The 21,763-nt window shown below is 36.7% G+C and overlaps 1 long non-coding RNA gene across 1 annotated transcript in view; it reads left to right on the forward strand.

Moving 5' to 3' along the window:
- The window catches only part of LOC110363202 (uncharacterized), a 63,638-nt gene extending 49,662 nt beyond the window's left edge, over positions 1-13,976 (forward strand). The window contains exon 5 of the long non-coding RNA XR_010468232.1: positions 1,680-13,976. This is a non-coding gene — a long non-coding RNA (uncharacterized LOC110363202). The remainder of the gene's footprint in view (positions 1-1,679) is intronic.
- The last annotated feature ends 7,787 nt before the right edge of the window (positions 13,977-21,763 follow it).

Below are 21,763 nucleotides of genomic sequence, written 5' to 3' on the forward strand. Positions count from 1 at the left end.
TTCTGTTAGTACTGGTTCTAGAGAAAGGGAAAGATTTGGAGTACAACCTTTAGCTTCAGGTTTTATGAAGTCTTCTTCTTTCTGAGAGTACTGTTTTTATAGACACCGGTCTAGAACACCTAATTTTCCCTGTGCACTTTTTGGGAATACTGAACACAAACTGACTTGCATCACAGAAGCTGCAAGTAAAGCATCACAGACAGTAAGCAGAAATTTGCAAAGGAACATGTATTCTCCTACAACTCCCTTGTAAAAATACACAAGCAAACTATGTTGCTTCATCTGTCCAGGTGTTTCTTAGAGCATGCATATTTACTATCCAGTGAATTTTTGAAACTGATGCATATACTGTGGAAGAATTACAATAATAATTTGTGCAGAAGAAACCCACAGTCTTCAATGAAAACAGGTATAACATGTTTTGAACATTTAATTCATGTAAATATGCTAGTCTAGCATGCCTTCATGTTATGTTTGTGAAAAACATGGGTCAGATCTAAATTCTAAAACGGTATATAGAGAAAAAATATTTTTATTTATTAAGGGAAAATATGGAGAGTAAGAGCCTGTCATTTTACTGGAACACGTTATGCTCAGCTTTTGCTGGAGAACACTGAATTCTCATTTCAAGTGCAACTATAAAGGTGTCTTCTAAAGAATTTTAGAAGAAAAAGCATAGAAGTCTTCTCAGAAAGTTTCTGCAAGGTGAACTTTCAGAATGCAAAATAGTCAAACATTTTAAGTAATGTTGTGGACCCACCCTCTGTTTCCACAGGACATGTTCTCATTCAGGAAGTCTGGTGGGTTTTACTTTGAATCAAAGAGCCGGACAGGCATATCCTTCCAGTCTCAAAGATATACATCTGGTGGGGTTAAGGGATTCTGCTAATGCTCAGGTTACTGCTACATGGGAAAATATTACCACTCATTCTTCCAATGAGCAAAAATTATTACTCATGCATGAGTCACATATAAATGGAGAATAGATGGATAAGACAAAATGACCTTTTAACACTTCATTGGTTTTTTTTACACATATTTATCTATAAAATGTTTCTGAGGTGCTTGATGTGGTAGCATGGGAAGATTAAAAAAAAATAAAGAGGAAAAAAATTTTTTCGGTCAGGTAAGTTTGCTGGTGATTTGAATGAAATTGAGTTACTCTGCCTAATAATAAAAAATGTGTTCAGGATCTTGCAGCTAGTCTTTAGGAATTCTACTCTGAGAGGCTGAAGGATGAGTCTTATGTTATTCTCAGATTGTGTTTTAATTTTTTATTGATAAGCCTTCAAATGAACAAAGGAACATTTCATTCTCTGATACTATCAAATGGTTGAAGATTTTCCTTTAAAACCTTTCCTACATAGCCACACAATCAAAAATTGTATAATTTCACATCGGATTTATTACAACATCCTTTTTTTCTGACATTGACTAATATAAATCTATTTGTTTGTATAAATATTGCTTACATCTGTTGGGTGGCACTGTGAAGATTGTGCCCCTGCCCATGTCACACATTGCTTTATGGCCTGAAACCCACTCTGCTCTCCTTCACCTAAATAGTATAATTGGTTTTCCTTTCAAAACTACCATTGATTTTATCCCATTCTTCAGCTTTCATTTATACCACTACCAGTCAGCTAATACTGCAGTTTTTTTCCCATTTGGAATCACAGAATTTCTTGAGTTGGAAAGGAACCATAAGGATCATCAAGTTCAACTCCCCGATCCTTGCAAGACTACCTAAAATTAAACCATGTGGCTAAGAGCATCGTCCAGACACTCCTTGAACTCTGACAGGCTTGGTGCTGTGACCACTTCCTCATGGAACCATTCCAGTGACTGACCGGCAACCCTCAGTGAAGAACTTTTTCTTAATGTCCAATCGGAGCTTCCCCTGATGCAGCCTCATTGTATTTACTCATGTCCCGTCGCTGGTCACCAGAGAGAGGAAAGCAGCATCTCTCCCTCCAGTACCCCTTTGAGGAAGTTGTACACTGCAATGAGATGATTTCCCAGACTGCTCTTCTCGAAGCTGAACAAATCAAATACCCTCAGCCACTCCTTGTAAGTCTTGCCCTTGATACCTTTCACCATCTTGATTGTCCTCCTCTGGACACACTCTAATAGTTTTATGTTACTCTCATACTGAGGCACCCAAAACTGCACACAGTACTTGAGGTGGGGTTACACTAGTGCCACGTGGAGTGGGAAAATCACTTCCCTCAGTCGGCTCTCTATGTTGTTTCTGATGCACCCTGGGACACGGTTGGCCCTTTTTTGTTTATAGAGTACACTGTTGACTCCTATTCAACTTGTCATCAACTCACACTCCCACATCTCTTTCCACAGGGCTGGTCTCCGGCCTCTTATCTTCTAATTTGGATGTAAAAACAGGTTTGCCCTGTCCCAGGTAAAGAATCCAGTGCTTGTTCTTGTTAAATTTCACACAGTTGGTGATTGCCCAGCTCTCTAGATTATTCAGATCTCTGTAAGACCTCTCTACCACTGAGGGAGTCCACAGCTCCTCCTAGTTTAGTATCACTGGCAAACTTACTTCATGTACATTTGAATCCTGCATCCAGATAATTTATAAAAACGTTAAAGGCCACAAGTATTTTACTAGGTTTTAAACAAGAATGCTTGTGGTTTCTTCCATGTGTAGTTCCCCGAAAAAATCCCTCAAGTTGTTCTCTTTAATGTTTTTCCTTCAATTTCTCATTTACCATGGTGGCCTCAAAACTTGGCAGCAGTGGAGTCACTGTTATACTTATTTATATTGTATGAACTTATACTCCTACACTTGTATCCATTTGTTTTATCTTAAGTTTATATCACAAACCTCCTGGAGACAGGAGCCACTGTATGTTTGTGAAGCCCCTAGTCAACTGAAATGTATTCCTACATCACCATAGGTCCTAGAAGTTACTGTATTATAGTAATGGTATAGCAGTAGTAACCTGAACCTTTGTCCTCAAGAAAATGTGCAATAACCCATGTGCAATGTACAGTTTTGACAAGAGTAGGCCTTTCACAAGTTGCTGAGTGTCACTTAAACATGAAATGTCAATAAATAGCAGGTCCTGGTGTTCCTGGATCTATAATGTAGTCTTGAAAATCACACTCATTCTGGGTAAATTTCCTTCTCCAGTTCCGAAGGCTGGGAAAAATGAATCAAAATCAGGAGGTCTTCATTTTGCTACTGCTGCATGCAGAGAATCAAAGAAAAATTTGCTATTCATGTCTTTACACCAGCATCAGTGAGTGCAATAGGACTAGAATGGTACTGCAGAAAAAGAACATAATCCATTCTCTGTATCCACAGTGGATGGAAGAAAAAATGATGGACACAAGCAACAAGAAAAAGACTGTTTTTTGTTCAGGGAAAAATTTTTATCACTAAGGAGAGTGAAATGTTGAAGTGTAAACTTTGCATACTCAAAACTGTGTAAGGAGAGGTTGGACAAAGATCACGTAGAGGTGGCAGAAAATGGGCTTTGGCTTCTCAGGAGCCCTTCCTATTCTTCCTATAAATTTTGCAGATAGGTACATATTTGATATAGTTGGTGGTTCCAGATTCTAAAATGCCAGGAAAAAAGCATGGTATTTTTAAAATGGGGTATTGAAGAAGTGAAATAATGATGAATCAGGCCAACTCAAGATTCAATAAATGTTTTGTAAACAATTGTTAATTTGATGTATAACATTTTTGTGGTCTTTATTATGTTTTCATTAAGGGGTGTTGTTATTTTTGTCATTATTTTGTTTAGTCAGAGAGGTCTGAAAAATTCAATTTGAACAAATTCCTTCTTTTTCTTCCTGTATGTCTATCTATTTTCATGTCAAATTCCCTTGTTTTTTATTAGATATTTATAAGTCTCAGAGAAAGTAACTGGGGATTTTTCAAGCTTTATCTAAGGGAGAAGAAGCACAAAAAACTTTTACATAGATACCATTTTTTTCTGAGACTTTTGTTTGAATAGGCTGTAAGCAATACAAAAATGACAGGCTTGGGTTTGTAGACTCATCTCTGTTTTCTTTGAACATCTGAAGCTTCACAGAACAGACAGAAAAATGCCTAAAAGGATGACAAGACTAGTTTGATGAGGGCCATGCCAGAAGATGAAGAAACCACTTCCATTTGTGAAGATCAGTGTAAAAGCTAATAGAAAATCCTTTGAACTTTGGCTAAATCAACTGTCTGCAGTAGTCAAATCAATGTGAATGGAATTAGTCAATGCAATTAAATGTAATTCCTAGGCTGCTTTACCAGACTCACAGAGCTGTTACACCTTTGGACAGCAGTGATTCAGTTGATTCTGTTGATTATGTTGATTCTGAACACAGGTTTAGATAATACTATTTAGCTATTCTATTTCCATCACCACTGACAAGTAAGAGCTTAGACAATAACTACGTCTCACCAGGTTCTACTGGATCCCTGGTCCATTTGGAGAAATAAAAAAAAAAAGAATAAAAAATCACTTTTGTACAGCTCTGTTTGATTCAACCTCTGGCACACCTCACCAAGGTACTGTCGGCAGAGTCCTTCTGGTATTGGGTAAGTAACAGTAAGAATGTTTATAAACTGAAAATATCCAATATCTTTTCAATATCTTTTTTTTTTTTTTAAAGGCTAAAAAGGCATAAATGTTGAAAAAAAAACATAGTTTTTAAATACTTAGCAAAATGTTAGTTTAAAGTATGTACCTGCTGTTATTTTATTTTTTTTTTAAATTCCATAGTATCCATTGTAATAATTTGGGGCATAATATATAACTCACATAAATTCATCCATAATTTAGGTTATGTTGCAATATTACTAATCAGGTGTTACTGCAAAAATTTGCAGTTTCTGCCAGGGAGATACCAAACTCAGCAGCCCAACAGAGGTCAGGCTGCCACAGCTCCACGGTCCCAGGTCCCACCAGTGAGCAAGGCTGGTATTCCCAGTAGGCACACACATAAACACACATATGTAAGACCACAAATACACACGTACACGCAACCAGCCACACACATGACACGGGGAGACATGCTCAACACTCATGCAAATAGGACTGATGGCTTCATTCAGCTTCCCTCTGTGGCTGAGCAGGATGGAGGTCTTCCAGTGGGAGTATACATACAAGGTAGATCCACCCAGCAGCTGGATTCAGACATTCCACTGGCACAGTGATGGTCCCTGGGTCCCAGTCCCCCCAGCTGCCGGCACCTGGACATATGAACTCCACCCTCCAGCTGATCTTTCTCTCAGGGCGCCCCCAGACCCTGTGGTCCTTCTGACAGCAGAGACTCCCCTTCTGTAGCCATGTCCTTGTGTGGTCTCATCCTTGGAGAAACACCTCCCCTGACCCCCACCTTGTTCCCAGGCCACTTCACCTACTTGCTGGCAAGTCCAGCTTGATTTCTGCTGGTGCCCACACACCCACACTTGCTCCAGGTGTGGTGCCATGGGCACCAGTTCAGAGGCTGGCACTTGCTTGGTCTCTCTTGACACTGTCATCCAGGTCCACGACCCCTTTGTGCAGAGCATGGCCAGAGAAGACCACTGACCACCCACTATTTATGCTCTGCCAGCCCAGTTACCACTTTGTCCCTTTATTTTCCCATGCTTATTCCTCCCCAAACCACCCTTCCTCACTTATCCCACAATATACCTTGTGCAACCTCAAAATGCTCTTCCTCTGCATCTTATAATGTGCCCTATAGCCCCTAGGCAGTAATCTGAAAGATGCTCTGTAGAGTTGCTTCTGTTGACTCATTTTTATGGATTTAACACTTGGATATTGAGACTGATGCTCTCCTGGGAAAGCCCTGGAAGGGGCCCAGACAGAGTGTCCATTCACCTGAGTCTGTAATTTGGCTTCCTCTTCCTGCCATTGTGTCTGTGCTCCTCTGTGTTTGTGTACATGGGCCTTTGATGGGCTGAGCTCTCCTGTGATGTGTCTGTGAGTGGCTGGGGCTGGGTAGGATTGGGGTTCCCCTACCTGTCATTCTTCCTCAGCACTTCTTGGTGTGCATGGAGAACAGCATTGTATCACATAACCTAACAGCTTTGATGTTGTTTTTCCATCAGCGGGTATAGCTATAAGTGGAGAAGTACAATGGAGTTCAATTATCTTTAACATTCATGGCCCCATAGTGGTTTTGTTAAGAACAGAATTGGGAAAACTGGATTTTCCTATCTCAAATGTCGGGATTTAATAAAGTAGATTGTTGGACCTGGCTGAAAAAAGTAAGCTGGTGGTACATAAACTAGGCAAATGCTTGCTGACACATGTAAGAAACTGAGGACAAAGTGTCAAAAGCCATCAAACTTCAGCAGTAGTGAGTGGCAGGCTATGGGAGAAGGCTGTCAAGACAGGGCATACTCCCAGTACTGAGTCCCCAAAAGGTGATACCTTGTCATCTAATAGATATTTTAATGGGTTAATTTTATGTGTGTTATTCTGAGTTTAAATAAAATCTAGGCGTAGAGGAAGTAAAAAGAAAAGGATATGAAAACTCCTTAGTGAAAAAAAGAAGGTAATTTGAGTAACCATGCTAATTTCTTTGAAATTAGTTAATTTTAATCCATTCCCTTTAGAATTTCATTATCTTAATATTTTTATAGAATCATAGTATTTTTCAAATACTAAGCATTAGTCTGCTAGAATGAGTTAAGAAAATTAATCTGACTTGAATCTATGTGTTTATAGGTGGCTCATTTTGACTTCGATGAGCCATTTGTTCCAAGAAAATGAGTGTCATTAATTTTAGTTTGGCAAATTTGGCATATTTTAGAGTAGATTAGCATATACTTATGATATCAAGATTGCATATAATGGAGCTTCTTCTGCCTATTTCTCTACTTTTTAACAAACTGCACAGTGAAAAACCCTAATCTGCATGACTGATACTTGCTATGTTAGTTCAAATATTTTGGTTATTTTTGGTTTGTTTGATTCATTAATGCTTTAGAGGCAGGAGTAAGAAAATTTTGTGCAACTAGTGAGCAACAGAACTGATCCCATCATGACCTTAAACTCAGATATACATCCTAGAGCAGTGGATGCTGGAGCGTTTAGTTAGTACTACATGACTTCTGTCTTCTATGAGGGAGTGAAGTCCCTGCTGGTGTGCATTCTGTGTAAGGATGTGAACCAAAGTGGATACAAGTCCTGCCCAGAATGTGGCCATATGGTTAAAATCCTGAACACCATATTTTGTTTAAAAGAAAGTGAGCCTACATAGCACGACGTTAAGTCAGAATGGCTTCTGAACCAGGCTTTTTTTTCCTAACACCTATGGTTCATTTGGGTGGCATAACTCTGAGTTGCTCGGATGGAGGCAACAATTTAGTGCAAAGCTCTGGTGCTGGTGCTGTTGAGCAGAGTTGTCATCATGATTAGATGCAGCATTTGCCTGAGGTGGTGCTGCTAGGATGTTGTGTCTGCTAGTCAGCATTTTCCCAAGGGAACCAACACAGCTAGTTACACACTGCGTCTCTGGGACATTGTGCATGATTAATATGCTCTGAAAGTGATGTGTTAGAAAATTGAGGAATGTTTGAGGAAACAACTGTCTACTGGGCATGGAATCCACACCAGATACTGTGGATTTTAGCCCAAGACATCTACAGATTAACTATTTTGTTTATAAGATAGACACATGGTAGATCTGCTTTTGTGTCTTCCGACATTAATGTTCTTGTATTGTTTATTTATCTGAAGATGCAATGCTTTTAAGAGAGGATTCATGGCTTTCTCAGTGATTCAAAAAGAGGTGTTTGTTTTCTCAGATTTCTGGGTAGGGTTTTAGCCACTAGTTCTGTTATTTTTACTCTAGCCCTTGATATTTAAACTTAGACCTTTTTACCACCGTCAGCACCTGACAAGAAAAGCACAGTTATACACTTGTGGAAACAAATGAGAAAATTAATGTTAAAATGCTGAAGACAATTACATGTCCTCAAGGACTATGGCAAGAGCAGTAAAAAGTCCAGTGATGCTGTGCTGTATTAATAGTCTTACATTTATTTTATGATACTTTAGAAATTAAATGTGTTGGCACTTCAGCATTTATTCAGATAATCATACTCAGCAAAAAAATCCATTTTGTTATCTAGCCAGACTGCTGAGCAATCATTCATCAGAGCTTCACTCATAAACATTATTTTACAGGTGGCGGTACTGCAAAATAACAAATTATTTTAAAAATAGACTTGATTTTTGTTAAAATTGTGTTAGCCCCCATTATTAGCTTGTCAGATAGAAAGAGAAACTGTGGTTGTTCAGTGTATGTCCAAAGCTCTTGAGGTAGCATTGACTCAACATCAATCAGACACACCCATCATTTGATTTGTATTTAGAAGAGCTGTTTGCTTGCTCAGAAATTATAAAATTTGTTTCTATCTAAAATATTTATGTCAGATAGACATATAAGGACAAAGGAGATTTTCCTCTGGGAAACATATAATGATCAGGTGTCCACACTGATGTCTTATCAAATCTATTGCTGGTCTATTACTTAATTTTATATTGCAGTTGAAGACTTTGACAAAACCAAACAGAATAATTCTTCATTCTTGTCCTTAAATGAAATCTTAGCTAATAGTCTCTCTCAAGAGAGGTCTCAAGCATAGATTCCAGTTTTCCTCTTCAGTATGTATTACCCATTATTATGGGATTTTTTTAGGGGGTAGAGGAAATGATGTTACCAGTAAGGTGTAGTCCTGTGCCTGTGGCTTGGACATTGTGACAAAGGACTGCAGTCATTATCTACATGAGCTAGAAACATGGGAGTGACTTGTCTGAGACTTAGATCAAGGCTGAGGTTGTGAAATGAGTTACAAAAAGAGATACAGAAAAAGGAAAAATAAGACTACTGAGAACAGGAACCATTGCTTGCTAAAATTCATGAAAATAGTAATTTAAAAAAATTTTAGGTTTCCTAACTTCTGTTTGGTGATCTTATTATACAACTTACCCAGTAAGCTTATTGTGATTTTTATTTGGTTAGTAAGCTGCCATCTTTTGAAAGCATGTCTTTTTGCTGTTTTTTTCTATTATTTTGCTACTGTGAAATTAGACTATATCCCAAGCTGATACAAGCAGTCAGATATTGAAACTGATAATAAATGCAGCAGTCAATTTAGTGAGGTATTGAACTGTGGGAGACAGGCACCATCTCTTCTTCTAAGGCCTGCACTGGTAGCTTAATTGCTTCCAGAAACTGTTTGAGATGCTATAAATCATGTATGCCTACAAAATATTGTATTATCTAATGTCATATTACTACAGCTGCTGCCAGCACAGAACTCTATACCGATTTATTTGCATTCTCCCCTCCCTTTTTCCTCTTTTCCCTTCTCCCTATACTCACACATGCAATCAGATGTGTTGTCTACAAATGCTCTAGGACTGTAAACACTACCTTGGTGCCACCTGAGTCTGAAACTACCCAAGTACAATAACCTTCAGTTTCAGGTTGCAAAAGACGTCATTTTGAGAGGGCAGGAAAAAAGGTGTCGGAAATTTTACATCCCAATGAGATGAGAAGTTGAAAAGGATTGTCCGTATATTTCTTGTTTGCTAAGTTTCCAATAAGCTTAATGCTGATGTTATTTTATATACTGTGCTATTAATAGTCAGGTTAGTTACAGCTTTGGACAAGTGCACGTTATTATTTATATTAAATTAATCTTAAATTCTAGTTATCATGTCAATGTATGATGCCATTCATCCTTATGTATTTACATTGAGCTCCAGTCCCAGTGGCATAAATTCTCATAGTTGAGGAATAAAATAAAGTTCAATGTAAGTTTCATAGCTTGTATTAAATTATAATTGCCAATTATATCTTGCTTCTGGAAAAAAAACCCTACAGAGTATTTTGTATTTGAATTTTCCTAGTTGAATGTATTAGGCACTAGAACTACATGGATATCATTGCATATGAAACAAATGACATCGTAATGAGAATCAGTCACTGTTTTTCCTTAATAGAAAAGATTTTTACAGACCATGGAAATATTTAATAATAGAATACATTATATTTAAAAAGCAGAAGGCTATTATGATAATTATAATGTAAGACAGACAACTAAAAGGAAAATCATGGCACTAGAAAGAATCTTCTTTTGCATTCCTTCTACACGTTAACATTCCTTTATTGTTATTTGATGGTATATATTATCAAAACAAAAAAGGTTAAGGTTGCTTCTTACAGTTTAGCTCATTTTCTGTGTCAAAGATTTTGTAGAAGAGAGATGACAATTTTTGTAGTGGAATACATCTCACCTAATACTAGCACCCTACAATTAGTGACCTACTCTGAGTAAGATGTCTAGATGTCCTCTACAGTTAGTGGTAAGGGATGAGAAATTTCAGCACGCTCGCTTGAGACATATTTTAACACCTGCAATTAGGTAGGATGAATTTATATTTGTGTGTTGATATTTATGGCTATATGAAACTATACATGTATTAATACATATTGCTGTTGCAGCGTGACAGCAGTTTTGTGACTACACAGTTACCTAACTGAGGCAATAGTTTTGGATTAACTTGCATTTGCACTGGATTCAAATCTGTCAAAAATCTACGAATTCCTTTGGGCTTGTTTTTTGTATTTTGATTGTTTTAATGTCCTCATGAGATTTCTGCTAATGTTCTCAATGGGATTTAACGGCCAGACTTGAAAGCCTTGCTTTTTTCTTTTTTTAACAAACAATGATAAATGAAAGATACTACTTGTGTTTACATAATTTATAGGAAAGTTTACAAAAATTAATAATTCTGTAATTTTCACTTACCTGTAAACTGTTTTTAAAAAGTGCCATAGTAACAAGGAATATGATAATATTTTCAATGGCAATTGGATGCAGCAACACAGGGGAAATGTATATAAAGGAAGACTGGCTATGATGGTTTGTCTTTAGTGTCTTGAAATTATTTTCTTTCAGTTCTTACTCACATATGCTTTAATACTACTGCTTTCAGCGATGTAGCCCAGGTGTAACCAAAAATGCACAATCTGTGGTAAGGCACAAATATTTTTTTAGGAGTTACAGATGGGTGTTCATAAGCAAATGTTGCAAATACATAAGTTATTAAGCTTTTCAATGATTACGTATTTTAAAAATAGAAAAATAAAGTTATGGTTATAATAGTAAGCGATAAGCATGTTTAATTTTCTGTGTCTCATTTAATGTGAATAGATAAAAAGGTCATAGAATGTTGGGGGTATCATATTGTACTAATTTTTTACAGCTGACAGCTGCTCTCTGAAGGACAGTATGTGAAAGTTCTGTTGTAGCGGTGATGAAAACATGGTATAATGAGCCAAAAGCATTTTACATGATATTAGAGTTCTGAAGAAAATTGACATGAAAAATTGAATATTTATCTTGAGTCAGTAATGCACCTTTCTATAACATGCATTGCTAGCATACAAAACATATAAATACGAAATGCGAGTAGACAGAGCACAGGAAATGTCTAAATAATGGTTAAAGGTAGTTAACAATAGGACAGTGTGTTCTGCTCCTGAACCTACCATTTAACATTCTCCTTTGTAGACTTGTTCAAAAAATTATGGCGTAGAAAGAATTTAATTCCAAATGGGACTTCGGAAACATCATGGACCCAGACTAAATTCTTAGTTTTCTACACTGTCAAATATGCTGACCCAGGTGTTAGATTTCAAATATGGTTATAAATTATGTAGCTATCCTCTAGTTTCTGCTGTTTAGATATATAACAAAATTCTTGTGGAAAGAAACAAAATTATCTGAAATTGCACCATTAGAACAGCTTCCAAATACATCTCCAGCTATGAGGTTCTTTGTTATGGAAACATACTTTTTTTTTTTTTTAATGTGTATTGCTGACTGTACTTTAAATGCAAAATATAATGACTGATTTCTTATTTGAGCGTGGATCTTATTTTGAACTTTTAAAAGACACAACTATGTGTTGGGTAAGTAGTTATGCTTAAAACTCAAATTGTGGCATGGGAAAATACTTTTTTTCAATATAGAAGATACCTTTCAATGTCTTCAGGGAAAGTGAAATAATTTTACTGACATCAAAAGAATCTAATTAAACACTTATGATGGCTAAACAAAATAACAGCAAGTAGAGGCTTCTTCACATTACATTAGGTAGCTATACTCTCACAAGCGGGTTGGGCATTTCCTCTGACAGCTCATATATGAAATTTGATTCGGATTAATTAAAATTTGTGGTGAAAATAACATGTACTTTTATTCCACATCAGAAAAATAAAAATAATTAACAATTTATCTCTAAGTGTGGGCTTGATACTTTGAGCAGTTTTTTAGTATAAAAGGTGTCTGTCTACTAAGAAGTATACTGTAATTGAAAACACAAATAAAAATTACAGAAGAGAACATCACATGGCTAACCACTACAAAAGCCTGCTATACAAGAATCTTCAGTATAGAATTTGAGTAGAGAAGAACTTTAGGAGCTGAAATTTGTTTGCCTAAAATTTTGGGACCTGAAATTTTGATTCCTCAACTAATAGTAGGTGTATTTCCCATCTTTGACTTATTTGATCCTCTAATAACTGTGTTCCATATGTCTTTTTATTTCTGGTCTGTCTCTAAATGTACCCTCATGCAGAGACCCACTGTGTGGGTGTCTAACATGGGATGTGAGATGCACCAGCTTTTCCATACCACTCCTGACTGCTTATAGAGAAGGACGATGTGTAAGAAAATTGGTTAAATGCCCAGCTTTTAGACAGCTGAAGTTACACAAGGCTAACATTGTTTTTATATAATTTTAAAATGTATGTCTTGTCTACGATGATTACTTTGTCAGCTAGGAACTGCCACAGGCTAACAGAGACCCTATTTTTCTATATTAACATGGTATCTTTATGGGAGAGGTAATAAAATTCCATATATTACATAAAATCATTTTCCCAAATGACTGTTTTGATTTTTGAGTCTATAAACCTCAGATATGATTCCCTTAGAAAGTCCCCAAGACAGTATAAAAATGTAAGACTTTCAAAATTTTCTACCTCTCACAATGGCCAGAAGATACTTTGAGAGAAACTATATATGGAGCAGTTGGATCAAAAATCTTTCTTTCCCTCCTCTCCTTTCAATGCATTTACTAATTAGTAGGTTAGGGATTTCCATTTAGATGAATCAGAGGGTTCTGATGGTGTAAAAAGTGTTTTGCCTTGCATAACAAATCATGTTACTCAGCACTGTTGAGATTCAGAATGAAACCAGTTCCTTGGTTTTGAATGCTTTGAGAACAATGGGGATATGTAGATCCGTATCTACTCTATACTAAAGACAATGCACTCATTTCCCACAAGTGAGAACAGTGGTTTATATTTTTCCATGAAGTGGAGGCAAAGATATAAAAGAGTGGATAAAAGAAGATCCGTGTTATGACACAGAGATGACACTAACCAAGATATTAATGTACATTTAGAAAGTGCTTAGGGTGTGCTTCTGTTTATGCTGCAACAAAGGCACGCTTTCGTGACTCTCTTTTGCAACAGAAGATTTCAGCTATATGCTATACCAAAATCCACTTCAGTTTACTACCAGGGTGCCAACAGAAGATATATTCTGAGTGTGCAATTTGAATAGCAAAGCCAAAGTCTGGGGAATTAATGACTACTATAGTAGTGTATTGCAGACAAAATCCCACAAAATCTCAGGTCAAGTCCTGCCAAATGTCTCCAATTCAGCTGGCGGACCAGGTAACAGGAAAAGTTTTATGCTTCAATTGCACACAGCAAGTTCTGTCTGGATTATGGTAACAGGGGAACAATAGCCTATCCCACTTTTAAGATCAACTTCAAAATGGGATTGCTAGTGTGACTGGTTTTATGGGAAGAGTCACAAGCCTTCAGACATATTACTGAGGTTGTTTATGACAAGGAGTCTCAAATCCTGACATGAAAGCAAAGGAATCCTTGTTGACATGAATTTTTAAATTCACTTTAACATTTCAACATTAACACATTGAAAAGGTCAGTATTATGGGAATAACAATCTTTAAGGTGTTATCTTTGGATCTTATCAAAAGGTGTGCACCCTCAGACATTTTTCTGATCAACAGAAAGAAGACTGAGTAGAAAGCCTGTAGCTGAGCACAAGTGAACTTTTAGAGAAGAGGTGGTTGTTTAGTCTTTTAAAATCATTATTTACACTCTAAGTCATGAAAACAAAACTCTTTAGTAGCTCAGAGAAGAGAATCTGGACCATCTGGCTCCTTGTTATGTCAGCAAAAAAGATTTGTATGTGTAACATTCAGTGCAAGAGAATATTGTGTGTGCTGTGTTCGATATCCGCCAGTTTGTGGCTTACAGGACACAGAAAATAAACTTTAGTCAAGTGACATTAAGTATTAAAGAACTGTCTTAGAGCTGGGAAACCAAGCAGTTAGTGTCAACAGAGGGTTCCTCATCCTAATTTATCCTAGTTCATCCCACAAGGTACTATCATAACTGGTAACTGTTACTTTGTGACTCTACCACAGCTTGCATTTTACACAGTTTTAAAGTTTCTAAATGATTGACACAGGCCTGCTGCATATCTGCTATACAAAATGAACAACAGAGAGAAAGGCTTGAAAAGATGTACACGTTTACTGAACTTGTGTTATTGTAGGTAATCTACTCATATTGACAAGAACTGGATATCTCACATGGATAATTCAAAATATCCTCAAAATTTCCAAACACCTTTGTTTTCTAAAAATCTAAACTTAAAGTATGATCATAACCAACCCAGTCAAATGCTTCATTCTGCCAGACAGAGGGGATTGCAAACAGCATTAAAAATAAATACTGGCAGAGTTATGAGTTATCTTATCACAGGAATTGGAATCATTCAAACCAGATGGGACCTCAGGGGTCTTTAGTCTAACCTCCTGCTTAAAACAAGATCAACTCTGTGAGCAGACAAGGCTGCTCAGATCTTCATCCAGTCAGACAAATCCTCCAAGGACAGAGATTACACAACTGAGCACTCTGAGCACTCTCAGTCCTTGGCTAGTGTCACAGTGTGGGATTTTTTTAATCTTATGTAAAGTGGGCATCTCAGTTTTCTTTGTTCTCCTGTCACACACCTCAGTAGAAAGTCTGGCTTCACCTTGTTGATAACCTCCCCTTAGGTACCAGAAAGCTGCTATTAAGTCCCTGCAACGCCTTCTTCTCTTCATACCCAGCAAGCTTTTCCCTCAGCCTCTTCCTTCACCTGTCATTATATTCCAGTGAATCTTGTTTGCAATATGCACACAGAATAGAATACATAAATGTAAAATATACATGTAATGATTTCAAGACACTCTATCATAAAACCAAAAACCACTTATAGCTAATGCAGATAGTAAGAAGAATTCAGCAAGATATTAATGACATTTGGATACTACTCGAAAGCATTTTACTAGGTGCTGTCAACCTTGCTATCACACCACTGGGAAGACTATTCTCATCAAAAAAAAACCAAGTAAATGAAACTAAACAAAATACTTCAGAATTTAGAGAGGAAACAAAGAAATGGACAAAAATACTAATGAGAAGCAGAATATGGGAGAAACTAGTGCTACTGAAGATCAGCCAGAAGCTAGAAAGTATGGGAAACTGCTACAAGGTGTAAAAAGAAAGTTATGGCACAAAGTATAAAGGAAAATAAGTTTATAATGCATAATAAAAAGAAAGGATTCATTAAAAGTTATATTTTGTTTTCTTAGGAAATATACACTGGGAAAAATGTCAGTAAAACATGTGAAAGATTGGTCTCTTCAATAACTTTTGAATAGCTAAACACAATGATCTGGGTATTTACAGGCCTGCCCATCCAACTTTGAATAAAGGCAAAGTAGACAGTACTTAATATTGAGAATATTAGGAATTGAAAAGGGGTAATTTAATACCAGTCAGAATTGGTTTATAAAGAATGACAGTCATATATCTACCTTGACATCTTTTTCTTTATGAGGTTAAAAGCATAGTTTGCAAAGGTGTGGATGCATTTTTTGTAGAGATTTATGAAGAGCCGTGGTACTGCACTACATTTTCATTAGGTGGTTTAATGTTAAAGAAACACCAAGTGTTTAGTGGCTTACAAATTACAGACCTGCAATCACCGGCATTTCTAATGAGGTCTTACATGAGCTATTCTTAGTTCAGCACTTTCAACATATTTTATCAATTATATGGTATGAAATTGCCACTGACAAACTTGCAACTGTGAGAGTAGCAAACACTTAGGAAGACAAATAAATGATACATAATTTAGATCACTTAACAAGCTGGAAGCTATCAAAACATATGTGTGAAATACAACCCAGTGTACGGTTGCACTTCTGGATAAAGAAGACTTCATGACAGAGGTACTACGTGAAGGTATATTCACCCAATACAAAGGAGAGAGGCTCAAACAGGATCAAAGTGAAAGCATATGCTTGGAGTACTGAAAAGAGCTCAGGCAGCTACTGTATATAAAAATAGTGGAATATATTGTGAAGAGAAGTAAGACCTTTTTATATCACTCTTTTTGGCATTGCTTTACTGGAATCCTGCAGCCAATCAGGAATTAGTAGTTCAAAAAGGAAGCTGACAATTCAGAAATTGATAAAAAGCTGTGACGAGTCTAAACTGAGTTTTATCTCCTATTAGAGAAGACAGAGAAATGATGTGATAATATAGTCTTTCCCAAAGATAATGTCTTTGTGATAAACAATACTTATGCTCTTTTTTTTTTTTTCCCCAAAAGACAAAACAATATCTAAAAGCAAGAATGGCATAAAAATAATAGACAAATGTCAGTAGTGAAGGCAACTTGTCCATGGAGAAATTTACAAAGATATTCTGTGGATTTTAAATTGCTGGAAACTTCGAAAATTGAGGTTGCATATGATTAAAAGAGAGATGCTGTAGCTCATCCATAGCTTTATACTAGATGCAGAAACTGACTCATGTAAGTCTCACAACTTGTCATGTGGAACAGGTTAAAGATGAACATAAATAAGAGCCTTTCATAGCCTTTAAATCAATTGAGTATGGTCAATTCATTAAGATTAAGATCTTGATCAGTGCTGTTTGTGGAAGGAACAATCTTTACTGTTCCTTTAGCAATTAAAGTAGCTTTCTACCATGTTTTGGTATTGGTTGCTGAGTGTTAGAGTAAGCTTAGCAAATAGCAAAGCTGTGAATGCTGTGCCTGTATTGCTTATCACTGAATTCATGGTGTGCCTTCTCTGTTACTGATGCCTGCTTGCCATATCAAGCAGGCTGATATATGAAAATCCGACTGGATGTTTTGGATGGTTAGATTTGGCACATAGTGTTTCTCTTACAGAAAACATTGTCTTGTGGACAGGTTAAATACCATGACTTTGCTGTAAATGATTGGAAGAATGAATAATATTGATTTTGAAACTCCCTATATAATAAGAATATTTTGAAATGAAGAATATTTGTGTTTTTTAACTTGTTCACTTTTGAAAGATTCCATCATCTTTTCATGTAATTATCCTTCGTAGCTGAAATTTCTTATTCACCAAGAGCTACTTAATTATGTTTTGTAAAGTGAGCTCTTTGAAGCATTTTGCTTTGAAGGTGGCTACTTCCTCCCATTGTTTCAGAATGAGATTAACCTTCTCTTAAAGTGAGATGGTGAGTCTAAAAATGTAAAAGTTGTCCTCTATGTGTTTAGTTTAAGTGATGTAAAAAGATGTGTGAGTGCAGGTGCAAAATAGCATATGAAAGAAAGAGTGCAGAAAACACTTTCCGAAGTGGTAAAATGGAATTATAGTAGTTACATTTTTCCACGAAAAAGTTAAATAAGTTAAAAATGTAAAAGGTAACACTGTTTAGGACCACTTATAGTCATCAGTGCACTCCATAGATTAAAACACCACTTACAATGTGGCATCTTTAAAATAAACTGACTGATTTTTCTGTAAGGAATATGCTTGTCCAATATGAATTTGTTTAAAAAGACTGAAATATTAATATTTAGTTATAATCAAATAATACCTTCCTGTGCTATAGGCATGTTTGCTTCCTACTCAGTCAGGTCAGAGTTGTGCTTATCTTTTCTAAGGCAGACTTGTTTTTCATTAAATGTGGTGTATCAAGCACGCTGGGCAACTGATAACAAATGTACTTTATAGCCCCGAACCATTCTGCTTTTTCTCAGAGTCTCTTTGTGTCTGAACTACCCTACTTAGTAAAAATTAAGCTTCTGCTATGAAATTATGTATGAATTTGGACTATTGCCAGTCATCTGAAGAATGACAGAATTTGATTATAGAAAATAAAATTCAGGGCATCAAGAGAACTGGTATGTTAAAAGCAGAAGACAATGTAGGCGTAAGGATTTGGATTACACAAATAATATCATTAAATGAAAGTTAATCTAGTGAAATATGTTTTATGTGGAAAATTATTTGACTTGTATAAATGGTCCAAGGTGAGTGTCAGGGTATTTCAGGGGATGCCATGCAATATTTGTGACCAGACTTATATCACCCTTCAAAATGATGCAGCACAATGGATATATGTAGACAAGGACATTTAGTAATTTGTTACTTACTGCTTTGTGGCTAGTGTATGAACTGAATGTATGATGATAAGAGTTGCTGGCATTTGACCATATGCTTAATGTATGAATAATAGCCAGTTAAGAAAGGCATGATAAAAATGTGAAAGGCGGTAACTACTAGAAGAATGTGTGGCACAGTATAATGGGAATAACAAAGTACTTGCCTGGGGAAGCAGGATGTTTAAATCTTTGTGTTCCAGTCACTGCATGAGTCAGACACCATATTTTATTGTTTGATAACCAATACCAGTGTTATTCTTGCTACCTATTACACATTCTAGTTAAGAACCTCAGTCTGATCAAGTCTTGTGGCTCAGCAAGCCTTAACAAGTATGAGCCACTGAAACACAATTAGAAATAGACTCATTGATGGTAAATTATTAACTGTACTTTGCAATGCATAAAGGACACTGGAGATCCTTGAGTGCCTAGACTGGTCACTGTACAAAATGCACCTGCTGTATATAAATAAAAACTACTTGCCCTTTTCTGGGACTTCTCAGCAGGCAAGCCTTCCATTCTTGGGGAAGTCCTTTCTTAGGAGAATATTTTAAAAACTTCTCTTTGTCTCACTGTCTGAAACACATTCAGTGATGGTCTAAAATGTATGGACGATTACACATCTTCATATGATGATTTTGAATGGGTCTAAAACTTACTATGCCATTTCGACACCAACTAATAAATGCACTTCAAGCTGAAGTTGTGTTTAACCCCACTCTAATTATATGTTCCATGTGTCATATCCTTAATGCATTGGAGTTGGACCAGGAGTATTTTTGTGTTTATTTTCTAAAATGTCAGTAGCCTTTTCATAGCTATAGTCCTCTTCTAGCTGTGCAAACACTTCTCTTGAAGATAAAAGTCTCTCAGAGATTATAAATATTTACTTTTATTGCATAACTTCCTCCCTACCAAGTGAGCTCCAATTCAAAATTATTATACAATACCAGACTTTTTAAAAGCCAGTAGCTGGGTGGGATAAAGTGCCTGTGTCCAATTAAAAATTACTATCCTGTGAGCTATTACCTATCTTGTATATGACTTGACAACAGACATTTTCTTTATAAATGCTCTAATCAGAACAACATTCAGTGTTTCAAGGGATATATCAGACATACTAATTTTTACCAAGGAATTTTCTTATTCCTTAGCAAAAATCTCCTTGAAGTGTTGGCATTCTGTTATGAAAGCATTCCATCCATTTTTCAGTTCTTAGATATTCACATCTGAGGAGACCTCTGATTAGTACAATTCAATTCAGCAAGTTCACAAAATAGTTTCCCAGAAGTATCATTTTTAGATGCCTGTTTAGATTCACTTTTCCTGATCTTGTTTCTAAATTCCTATGCACTTGAACAATAACAATCCAGTAGTTGCAAATCTCCTAGACCACTATAACAAAAACTAAAAACCTTACCAGTAATTCATCTTAATACAGTGTGTTGAAAAGACGTTGTTCTTTTTAGGAGAGCATAGTGGCTAGATCTGATATATACTTGCTAAACCATACCGTTTTTTCTCCAACTTGGGTAATTTGTCACAGTTGCTGAAATGCCTATAAACAGCAACTGAAAAGCTAAGCAAATTAATCAAGGTACTATATAACATATTTTTGGGTCAATCAACTTGATTTGTCTGAATTATTATCATCACTTTATTGTTTATAACTTATCTGCTGTGCTCTTTTACAAACTGCCAGTTTATACTGTGGGTGCATGCACAGAAATTTTGTCACATCATATACATTCTGAAAATTCATGGAGCGGCAACAAGCCATTCATCTATGTGTTTGCATACAAAATAGGAATGTAAGCACACACTCTTACAGGTATACATTTTCATGAACTTTTAAATTTGATTTTGTAATGATATGCATGTGAACTAGTGCAATGCATATACAGTAATAATTAGTAACTGCCTAGTTGTGCATATTACTACTATAGCTATTCAATTAAAATAAACCGTGCACTTCTATGAGATTTTGGTTTCACTAGTTAAGTTCTGAAAAAGCAATCTCAAGTACCTTCAAAAAAATGGGAAAAAAACCTAAAAACACAGAGCTTCATTTCATCATCTGAAACCTGGACCCCAAACTGGATTAATGTGCCTTCTTCCCCACTTTCTTTCTGCCTTCTCTTTTCAGTGCATGCTATGAGTGTTTGTTTCAATGGGATTTTCACACCAGGATATCCTTTAACAACAGTAGCTTGAGACCTACTAATCAAAACCATTGGAAAATAATGTACAACAGCGTGGTCAGTTGACCTTGTCTGGCTGCCAGACACCCACCTTGCTGATTTCTCACTGCCCTTAGTCAATGGACAGGGGAAGAAAATAAGATGGAATAACTTAAAGGTTAAGATAAAGACAGGGAGTTCATTTTATCTGTTATCATAATGGGCAAAACAGAATATACTTGGGGAAAATTAATTTATTGCCAATTAAAAGTAGGGTAGGAAGGTGAGAAACAAAGACACAAACTAAACCACCTTCCACCTACCTTATTTCCTCTAGGTTCAACTTCATTCCTTCCTTTTTGATTCCACTACTCAACCTACCCAAGCAGTGCTGGAGGCTGGGGAACAAGGGCTTGCAGTCAGTCCGTAACAGCTCCTCTCTGCAGCTTCTTCCTCCTCAGACTTTTTCCCTGCTCCAGCGTGGGTTCCCCACAGGCTGCAGTCCTTCAGGATAAACCTTTTCCAGAGTGGGATCCGCTACACAGGCCACAGTTTCTTCAGGGCATATCCACCTGCTCTGATGTGGGGTCCTCCACAGGCTGGAGGAAAACACCTGCCCTACCATGGTCCTCTCTATGGGCAGAGGACAAATCCCTGCTCCAGCACACAGGGCACTTTCTCCTACTCTTTCTTCTCATACCTTGTTGTTTGCAGGATTGTTTCTCACACGTTCTTTTTTGCTCAGTCCTCACTGCCTATGTGGTATTTTCTTCTTTCTTAAATATGTTTTCTCAGAGGTGTCACCAACATAGGTGATGGGCTCAGCTGTGGCCTGTGGTGGGTCCATTTTGGACCTGGCTGTGTCTGACATGGGGCAGTCCCTGGCTTTTCACACAGAGGGTGACCACTGCAGATCTCTTGCTTCCAACAACTTCACAGCTACACCCAGTACCAAAAGTACATTACAAATATTCAACCAACACAAAAC

This window comes from Columba livia, chromosome 1 (genome assembly GCF_036013475.1).
Source record: "Columba livia isolate bColLiv1 breed racing homer chromosome 1, bColLiv1.pat.W.v2, whole genome shotgun sequence".
Lineage (NCBI taxonomy): Eukaryota > Metazoa > Chordata > Aves > Columbiformes > Columbidae > Columba > Columba livia.